The 10966-nt window shown below is 36.6% G+C and overlaps 1 long non-coding RNA gene across 2 annotated transcripts; it reads left to right on the forward strand.

Moving 5' to 3' along the window:
• The first annotated feature begins 3446 nt into the window (after positions 1–3446).
• LOC143452290 (uncharacterized) lies at positions 3447–10596 on the forward strand. Of its 2 annotated transcripts, XR_013114981.1 has the most exons (4): positions 3447–3851; positions 6398–6532; positions 7036–7179; positions 9877–10596. It is a non-coding gene; the product is annotated as an uncharacterized LOC143452290 (long non-coding RNA). The 2 variants fall into 2 exon arrangements; XR_013114980.1 differs by lacking the exon at positions 7036–7179 and having other exon boundaries at positions 3456–3851.
• The last annotated feature ends 370 nt before the right edge of the window (positions 10597–10966 follow it).

Here is a 10966-nt window from a genome sequence, read left to right on the forward strand (position 1 = left end):
ACAGATAACATTAACACAAATCTTCCTTTCATTCTAAATCTACTTGAACCAATTAAACCCTAAACGATTAAAACCAAGTTTTTGCATATCAGTTCTCCTAGCCTAACCGCCCATCTTTAACTAGGCTGCTTGACCTACTTTTGGTGAAATGGTTTCTCTCTTGAAGAAATTCGATTGCATTTTTAATATCCAGGGTAGGTTTGTAAAGGTGTAATTCAGTCCTTGCTGGTGAGAAGGACACCCCTTAGGTGATCAACATTTATAAATTTGCCGATTACACAACCCAAATGCATTGGTGTCCAACCTCCTTTTAGCCTACTTTTGCACTGGCGTATAGCCTAGGCCTATCACCATCAGTTGCTCCTGGACAACACTAATTTACATCACCGTCAGGGCAACACTAATTTACACAAGGAGGAAACTAAGGAACCCGACACTAATTTACGGAAAGCAAGAAATTACAGATTGTTTTTTTAATGTTTGTAGTAATTGAAATCGCATATATACTTGGTATTTCCTCGTTATATACCAACACATTTGCTTTTGTAAGTAGTGCATCATGAACACTTTTGACCTTAGTTGGCATCCAATATCGCTACGCTAGGGGTCATTTATCACAAATATGAGTTCCATTGTAGTATTACTTGTATGAAGTATTACACTATGACAAATAAGCGTTGCTGTATTACACAACAAACATATTCGCCATAAAGATCGCGTACACTGGCGGTTATTGTTACAATATGAACGAGGACGATTGATATAGTTGATAACTTGTTTTGCTTCCGATTCGATGGTATGAGTTCCCATTCCTTAAACGGCGAGATTATATTGTTAGTTGCTAAATTCTGTTTATACATATTACTAAATGATAAAGTACCCATTTTATTTATTGCCAGACACAAAGGCTTTCATCCTCAGGCAAAGCTTACTGAATGTTACATTGCGTTTGATAACAAGCAAAAGAGTAAAAGGTAAAGGAAAGATTGTAAACATTACAACAGTATATATATGGCACACCAGTTTAAGCGAGGTGATTTATCTGAACGTCTTTAAGGAAAATTTAAGTTTGGTCAACAAATGAATTGCAAAATCTCAAAATAAAATTTCAGCATTTCGAAAACAACCCGTGACTTGTGACGTACCCGTCACATAGCCTCCCTTCTCAAAGAGAAGCTTGCGTGAAAATAAAATTGAAAGGCAAGCTGATTTCGACAATATTGTTTCTGTGATTATAATATTCATCATAGCCATGAAAACAAGAATTTAGCACAGTACAATGACAGAGCTCGACGAATATAACAAATATCGATACACCACTTCACTTGATATACAAAACAGGAGACATAAGCTTACAGAAGTGTCGCATTCCCTGGCGTGTCGAAGGTTAAAAATATGAGCGATCACGTCTGCGTGTGTCTTTCCGGCTTCCGCCGCTGTAGCAAGCCTTGTTCGTGGTACTAAGATGCAGTTTGTTGCGATGTCCAATGGACTTCGTTTCTTGATGCGTAAAAAATATACACAATAGTTTGCTCATGCTCTTGGAGATGTATAACACGTTGGTTAGGCGATTAAAACTTCATCACATCAACCAGGTATTAATGTCATTAGTTCTGTTGTTTTCAAATTTGCCTTGTTGCTTATATTGGAGATAGAATTTCCTGAAAGCTTCCTGGTTGACTAGCGTTCGTAGTTGGCTGATCTTGCTGTTGAAACTTGGTCATGAAAACTTTATAAATAGTTGGAAACATTTCTTGCTCAATATGCAACTAACTCAGCAATTCCGAACTTATCAGGGTAGCAATTTATGACAAATAAAAGCAACAACGGTTGAAAATTGATATCTTGTTTTTCTTCTGCTTCGATGATATGAGTTCTCATTCCTCAAACGGCGTGATTATGCTGCTAGTTGCTTAATTCTGTCTATACATATTACTAAATGATAAAGTTCCTATTTTTATTTATTATAAGACACAAAGGCTTTCACATTCGGGCAAAGCTTACTAAATGTTACATTGCGCTTGGTAACAAGTAGGCCTAAAAGAGTAAAAGGTAAAGGAAATATTGTAAACATTACAACAGTAGATATATATGGCACACCAGTTTAAGCAAGATGATTTAACTGAAAGTCTTTAAGGAGAATTTAAGTTTGGTCAACAACTGAATTGCAAAATCCCAAAATAAAATTTCAGCATTTCGAAAACAACCCATGACTCGTGAGGTAACCGTCAAAACATAACAAATATCTTCGCCATAAAAACCGACTTCTCTGTTGGTTATTGTTACAATATGAACGAGGTACAATTGATGGTTGATAACTTGTTTTAGGCTATTTCTGACGCGATGGTATGCGTTCCCATTCCTCCAACGGCGTGACTATGCTGTTAGTTGCTTAATTCTGTCTATACATATTACTAAATGATAAAGTCCCCATTTTATTTATTCCCAGACACAAAGACTTTCACCTTCAGGCAAAACTTACTGAATGTTACATTGCGCAGTAGTAACAAAGAGTAAAAAGGTAAAGGAAAGATTGCAAACATTACAACAGTATACTGTATATAAACTTATAAAGCACACCATTTCAAGCAAGGTAATTTATCTGACGTCATTAAGGAGAATTTAAGTTTGGTCAACAATTGAATAGCAAGATCCCAACAAAATTTAAGCATTTACAAAACAACCCATGACTCGTCACGTAACGGTCACTATATTTCCTCATGGATTTTAAATAATTTAAGCTCAATTACTCGTTACATACAACTTCCATTTTGACGGTGACACAACGTTTACTATCAGCGTAAATCTCCAAGGCTGGAACCTATGGTTTGATGTCCAAGAGCGGTAGTGAGTATCTCAGTACTGAAATCAGCATCTTACCAACTACCTTGTAGACTGTAGAGTGTGCCAATCAGCTTCGTGAGTAGTGAGAACTTCATAATTAAGATCGTCCTGTTGCGTGTCAAAGGGCTTGGATTAGTCTCGGCCCATCCCTACTTCCAAAAATATAGTATATCCTAAACTTCGCACGATCATAGGCTAATCAATAGTTTGTTACAATTGCCGACAGAACAAACAGCGTAATGTCGTGGCGCTACATTGTTTTCTTAATCTCTAATAGACAGACTAAAGTACTATGGCCAAGGTTAGCCTAATGTTGGTGTGTTGTTCGGTTGCTGACTCCTGACTCAGAAGGCTGCTGCTAGCTTCAGTTGTATGCTAGCTTCGCTCATCTATTGAAAGAAAAAACACGACCTTCTTACTTCAATGCTTTAATCGAACTGGCGTCTTATGCGCAAGCAGTGCAGAAAAGAATGGGATGGGAAAACGGACGCGCAGTATGGAAATTACCACTTGCGGGGAATATTCCGAGGGCGCCAACCAGCGACCAATGAAGAAGCATCCAACGGCCGCTACAGTACAACCAGACCAATGTATGACCAGGCTGGCATCATAAGGAAACGTCTGTTTTATCAACTGCCTGTTCCCGAATATGGAAAAGCTACTCAGTATATGGTTACGCAATTGGTATTTTCCATCTTTAGTAACTGTTGAGTTATCGTGCTAGTTTTAGTCATTCAAAGACTTTCCTCTGTTGGAGGATAAACACAATACCAAGACTCATTTTTACAGCACTGGGCAAATGAAAGGCTTTCTTGGTTTGGTATAACCGTATATATATAACCATACGGTAAAGCAAACTTGTATTTGTAGGCTATTTGCTTCTGGTGCGAACTAACATCAATTAGAACTGCCATCGACAACTGTGACGCTGAATAGTCAGATAGTGATCAGACAAAGAGCCTTTTCTATCAAAGTGTCAATGGCTTCAGACGTAGGAAACAACCAAGGTATATTCTGATTGATTTTGATTTCTGCACAATGTTAACCAAGTAATTTTTTTCGGACTTTTGTCAAGTCCAGGGGCGGATACAGCCGGGGTACTGAAATGTTGCAACACCACCCTCAACAGTTAAAATAGTTTTTGCACGCCCTGTTTAAAAGTTTATTTTGTTGGTTAAAAACAAACATTGCTTCGTTCCAGCATTAGCATGCAGCACAACACATTTTCTAAAAACTTTTATGACAAGAGGCAAGCGTGTTTCATCTTTCCGAGTTTTTCATGTTTCTCCTTACCATTTGCATAATGTTTTTTTCTTGCGTGTCTTTGAAATAATTGCATCTGGTTTGACCACAGTCCTGAGGCAATTGAAACCGCATTGGCACTATCAAGAAGGCCTGATGGTAATGCAGTTAAAATTGTCCCACACATGAGTGTCAGTGGCACCTGTTGGCTTCTAGACATTTTGCTTTAGAAAATACTATTCAGGAAAAATGATATAAACACAATGCCTAGCGGCACCGGAAGGCTATACAATGTTTGTGACATGGACATGTCATCTCATACTTTTATCAGACTTTGGCGACAACACTGTGCTAAATTACTGTGTCATTACAAGCGAAGTAAAATATACAAAATAGAACAGGTTACAATAGGTCCCTTTTTCCCATATGGTCATATGAGTTTGTGTAGAACTCTTATGTACTGCATGACTGGAGAACGTCAACGTTGCCACTGTTTGTGGTGCAGGTTTCGCGTCAGGTTGTTGCTTTGTACCACTTGCAGGACTTTCTGCATTTCCTAGCAATTCTTTCAAATTTCCTTTTCAATTTTCTATTTCTATTTCAATAACTCAGCAATTTCCTTTCCAATTTTCTAAACATTTGATGGCAATATTATAATGTGTGGTAATAGTATGTGAAGTCATGCTAATTTATATGTTCCTTCATTCCTTTGTCCTCTTGGCTGCACAAAGAATTTTCAAGGCAATTTGATTGTAGACATTTGACTATGACGTTGTTTGCGTATCTTGCAGCATCCCTGATTGGCACATCATTTATTGTGCTACACTTTCTGTTCTAAGCAAATACAGCGTTGTGATAAACCTTCGACCTGCACCTGCAGCTTTGATATATGTCACTGCAAAACTTAAACAGCTGAAGACCTGGGACAGGTGACGTTCAGGATTGATGAGAGCATTGCTGTGCTTTTCTTGCTGGCACAATCAAAAAGTGGCAGGTAATTCATGCTGACTTGATTGATTAGGTTTGCGGGTGTCATCAATGTAATGTATCTGTCAAGGTCAATATGTGAGAAGCCACCGTTAATAGAGCTTGGTTAGGCTGAAGTTATCTGACTTTTCAGAAGAGGCTGTTTCCTAGTATCACAGGTTGATCAACTCCAACCGTCGTTTATTTGGCGATGCAAGACTGTTCTGTACCAACTTTTTTTTCAAGAACCCACGAACAGGAAACGCACATACTGTAAACGCGATACTGATTACTGTAACATACTGGAAATTGGTTAGAAGAAAAAGGTGGCACTTTACAACACAGTGCCAGGTGGTGGATTCTTGGGCATAAGTTTTTTTCATTTGTTTTTCTCAACTGAAAACTTCACTTGTGGTCATCTCTTTGTTTGCACTAATCATTACCAATGAAAAGAGGCTAGACATGTCTATATAGAGCCTGTTGTTCTGCTATAACAGCTGTTTTAATTGTACTAATAAACGTAAGTTTTGTGATTTGTGATCTTCTATTCTATTTGTGATATCATACTGCACAAAACCCACAAGAAATATCGCTTGCTCTGCTCAAAACTAGGTTTCACGTTACGTCAATAAAGATATGACATGCAATAAACATTTTGCAAATACTTGCTGTAAAATAAGACCGACTGCTGTAACAAAATTATAGACTCACTCGAGCCGAACAAAGTCAGTTTTTTAAAAATAGTTGACCCAAGATAAAATAAAAACTTATTTCTAATTAAGTTGATTATTATTGTTGTGTAAGTTGACCGTACTTGTATTTATGGATATAAAACTAAAGGATGTTTTATTTTAAAACTGTACAAAATAGATTAGAAAATATGATCATTCATTTCACAGCAAATTCTTCTTTGTTTCTCTTCCAGTCTACCATATATGTTGAGTATCAGGTAGAAATGATGATTTGATCGATGCGACACACCAACAACCGAAATATTTGCGCAGTTAGAGTGAAAGTAGAGAATACTGAAATTTTGTGTGTGAAAGTTGACAAATTTGAAATAGATTTGAACATGTTCCAATGGCACATGTGATTTGATTAAAGAAAAAAATACACGATAGTAGAGTGAAAATACAACAATAAAAGCTTTTTTGACATGCTTATTTGTACCAGATGTATAAGTCAATGTGTGTACTTTAAAAGCTGATGGCCTGCATTTAAGTGCAGCAGTTTAAGTGTCTAGGAGTATTTAACTTAAAGAGTTGCTTTCCACACTGTTTCGCTTTCGTAATGTATTTTGATTAACTCCTGGTTTACTTTTATTACTGACTGTTCTTTTTTCCAGATTTTTGTCAAGATTTTGCAAAATGTGCTAGATCTAAAAGAAGAAATGCATTAGTTCCAGAACTTCAAAAAAATTTATTTGATGACGATATTTCAGCTAACTTACCTGCAGACATAAGGAAGCTTTCTGTTAAAGGTTATTTGTACATTACTTGCAATTTTTTTAGTACTGGCACTGTGGCCTAGCCATTTAAGACTTGCAAGCACTTTTGTGCATGCTTAGGCCTTGGCTCCACCAAGAGACATTCCGATAATATTCCGTCTTTTTGTTGAGAATAGTTTTGGTGAAGTTGAAAATGGCAAATTTTTTCTTAAAATTTGAGAAAATGTATCAAAAAAAAGAAGGTAATTGATAAAGAAAATTCTCAAAATTGCGCTGGAATATTTGAGAAAATAGAATTTGGAATTTCTTGATGGAGCCGTGCGAGGAAAAGTAAACTGAATAAAATTCTACAATTGGGCTTTGTGTCAAACTACAAAGTTATAATAGGAAACAATAGCATCACTAATTATTCAATGTTGTTTGATCAAATTTGAAATATTGCATTCAGGACTTTCAAGTTAAAACTGTGAAAGTTATGTTCGTGTTAGACGAAAAGCTAGCTTTCAAAGTGCGAAATATCCCTGCCTTTATGACAGGTCACTGGCTTGATTGCTTCAAGGAAATCCAGTCGAAAATAAGTGCATGAATTCTTCAAACACTTTTCTTCACTGCTACTACTCGAATCGCTTTACTGAATCAATAGCTGTGGCTTGCGTCAAGTTCTGCAGTATGATTACCCTGTAAGTTAAACAGAAATGTCACGAAGGGATTGCTAACAGAATTATTTGCTGGCTTTGAATTGTCTGGAATATTATATTCAGGACAAGCATTAAAGTAGGGGATTCCAACTTTTTGTATTTCATGTATGCCGAAAAAGCTTGTGATGCGTTTTCGCACCCCTAGCTTTTTAAGTAGTACTGTATTTAGGATCTTGTGTTGATGGGGAGACAAAAGTTTTACAAGCTGAGACTGAAAAAAAAGCGCGAAAATTTTGTTTTTTCACACACCAAAAATTGCTTTAAAACGCCCTCGAAATGAAATGAATACTCATATTTATATGGCCAGTAGCGCCAAATAATTGCTCTTCCCCAGGTGTTGCACCCCCTTAAAAGTTGTCTCGCATTCCTAGTTGGGGACCCCTGCATTAAAGTATGCTCCACCAAAATAAAAAATGAAAACATAAGCAAATCTGTCATTTCCTGCTGCAGTTAACTTTGAGAAATTCCTGGCGGAGCCACTTTTGCTTTAAATTAGTTCCACTCATTGAGTTCTTTCTCACCGATTGTTTGATGCCAAATGAGTTCCACAAAATGGAGGAGCATTTGATCAATTCGCGATATAGACGAGGCCTTAGTGACAGAAGCAGGGCGACCAATCATTCTCTTAGCTATTGTTGGATTGGGTAAAATGCAAAATGTTATGACTATGATTTATAAATAAATCATTTCAGGTTGCTTTGGTAATGTATTTCTCTTTTCACCTGCTTAGTGTCAATGGAGAGAGTGATAAATTGCTCTTCTGTCAAAACTTTTCATGTCCAGACCTTCTTGTTATAATTATTCGAACCATATTCAAATATTAGTTTTTAAAGTGGTGTTTGTTGAAGTTTTGCTTGTGTATAATGGTTTACGAGCTAAGGATGCTGCCTTATGTAATACACTCCGTTAATGTATTGCAGTTGTTGAGTGAACACATGTTCTCTGAGGCCAGGCTTGGTGAAAAAATAATTGTTTCCTTTTATGTTTCAGTTTACAGCAGTGTATATTGTAACCAAACTTTCTCTTAACCAGGAACTGCCCACTTAACGGCTAGTCAATTAGCCAGGTTTGCATTAACATCTTTTAATGGCATTTTCTTCAATAAAAACAATGATCTTCTCGCCATCAAACCCCAACGTAGACTGACTTTACACTCCTCAGCCCCACACAGACGAGCGCAACATTACAACAAAACAACTTCCACGCCGCGAAGGAATCTGTGCGGGACGCTAATTACAGTAATAATTGGGCCCTCGGGGTAACGTCACAAGAGATAGAATAAAAACATGTGGACCCATGAACAAGTAAAACACAGCAGCACGTGAACATGCACAAAGAGACAATACAACGCGGATAAATCGATGTATAAAACGTGACGGTGACAATGCGAACAACGTGATGATGCGAATAAAAACGAATAAAACGTGACGGATATAAAAACGGCGTGTAAAAATACTTCTCGTGACATATATAACCCTGATTTTGTGGCGAGCTAAAGCTATCGTCCTTTTTGGTCACAGCTTAGATAATTGTTTTGGTAGCATAAGTATTGCAATAGGTAATATCCAATTTTTTTAACAATTGTTATGAACCCAGTGTTTTCTGTGTTAGGTATATCGGTATAGCTTTGATCTGTTTGTTTTGATAAAAGCTTACCTTGCATTTTTTCCATTTAAAACGAAACAGTAGTTGTTGGGCTGCAGCTATTGAAATAGCTAGCAGATTTGTTTTGACCAAAAAGTTATTAATCTATTATATGAGGGGTGTTCAACCCGTGGCCCGCAGGAAGGTTCTGAGTTATATATTTTTCGAAATGACTTATATTATCAACTGAATCGTCTACATAATTTATGGCGAACTTTTATTCCGAGAAATTGGCATTTATTGTTTGCTTTCTTTGTAAATTGCTCGATACTATAGAGCAGGGGTGGCCAGACCTGCTTCATGCTCGAGCCGCATATAACAAATTCCAGTTTTAAAAGAGCCACATCACAAAACAATAAAAAACACGAATTTATTCACTTACAACGAAGTGTAGCTATTGATAAACATTAGTGCTGCGTGGTGATACTATGAGTCTCCACCTGGGCTTCACCAACTCTTTTTACAATTATTAGTATAACCGTAACCAAGACTTAAAACTAGGTCATCTCTGACGTACAGCTTCAATTTGACAGTTTACTTAACTACAGTGTACAAGTTAGCACACTTCTGTACAATAATGTACTTTTTGGAGTGTAATTTGATTATTACTAACAATGAGTCCATTGTTACTACGTGTGACAGAACGCATTGTTTCATAATCTGATCAAACAACTCGTCTAGACCGGGAAAATGCATGTCTAATTCAACAATGCTAATTCATTAAAGAGCCGCAATCAAAGGCTCAAAGAGCCGCAGTTTGGCCACCCCTGCTATAGAGCAATAGATAGTAGCGATAATAGATAATATACTATAGTCTCTAGTGCAGGGGTACACAACTGTTCAAGGTAATTTTATTGCATCACAATTTATTTTTAAGATTAGAATTTTAGTATGAGGGTCTTAATTAGAAATTAGCAGTAAACACTCAAGTGGCCCGCGCAATTATTCGTAAATCGCATGTGGCCCTTTCGCCAAAAAGGTTGGACTCCCCTGTATTATATGGTTGCCTTTCTGACCTAATTTGTACTTTTTCAGATGTATCAACAAAGACGAAAGCTGAAGATTTCCAAATGAAAAAATCTGAGCCTTCTTGAGATTGCTTATTTGTGACTAATAGCTGTTAACCGTCTTCGCTATACCTGTAGTTCATTAATAATAATTTCATCTAGTTCACCAATAATTCATTATTTTTTAGCATTTGTTTTCTGTGTTGAATATTTACATTTCTATGTATATGCTGTGATTACAAATTTCTTCATACATAATCTGCTTAAAATCAAGATGCAACTTGTCATAATTGTGTACTGCCATTGTGAAGCTGAAGTTTTAAAGCTGAAAATTCACTGTTGTTTTAGATACTGTTTTGTAATGCTTAGTGGTCTTTTGACAGTTTATCATTGTTTCGTTACACCAATAAGTTTCTTTAGAGATGTTGCACATAATTTATTTGGTACTGTGTTTGTTAAATTTTTTTTTCCTTTTTAATCATATATAAGTATTGCTATTGTTAAAATCGTCACAGTGTGCAGCTTGAATGATAACAAATATTTGCAACAGACGTGGTGATTACCACACACGTTATGGAAGTGTTCTATCAGTTAAGTTGTTGTTGTTGTTGTTAAAACCAAGTTGTGTTTGCTTGTACTGTAGTAGCTATTATAGTGTTAAACATGGGTTATTGAGCTCCGTGCTGCTTTTTGTATTTATTTAATTAAACCGAAGACATATAGCATATGTTTATTGCTAAAAATGTAATTGCTTGATTTTATTGCATCTGCTTCATTTATTCGCGATAAGTGCATCACGCTTCTCTGCAACGTGCTAAAAACGACGGATGGCGTGAAATTATGTTTCATGAAATTCACAAAATTTTTGTTGAATCAGTTAGGAGAGTGAGAAATTTGAACATCGCATATTGCAATGACGCTTTTCCCTATAAAATTCTCTTGGCAAGAGGAACGGATTCCAAGCCAAATTAAACGTTTTATGTTCATGGTATGGTATCAGTAGGTGCTATTTCGTGTCTACGATAAAAGTGACGTCAGAATTAACCCCAAGATTTTATTGTGCGAGCGTAAAGCCTGGTTTTCAAATTTTGGTTCACGATTTTCCCTACCAGAGTATA

This window comes from Clavelina lepadiformis, chromosome 4, assembly GCF_947623445.1.
Source record: "Clavelina lepadiformis chromosome 4, kaClaLepa1.1, whole genome shotgun sequence".
NCBI classification, from domain to species: domain Eukaryota; kingdom Metazoa; phylum Chordata; class Ascidiacea; order Aplousobranchia; family Clavelinidae; genus Clavelina; species Clavelina lepadiformis.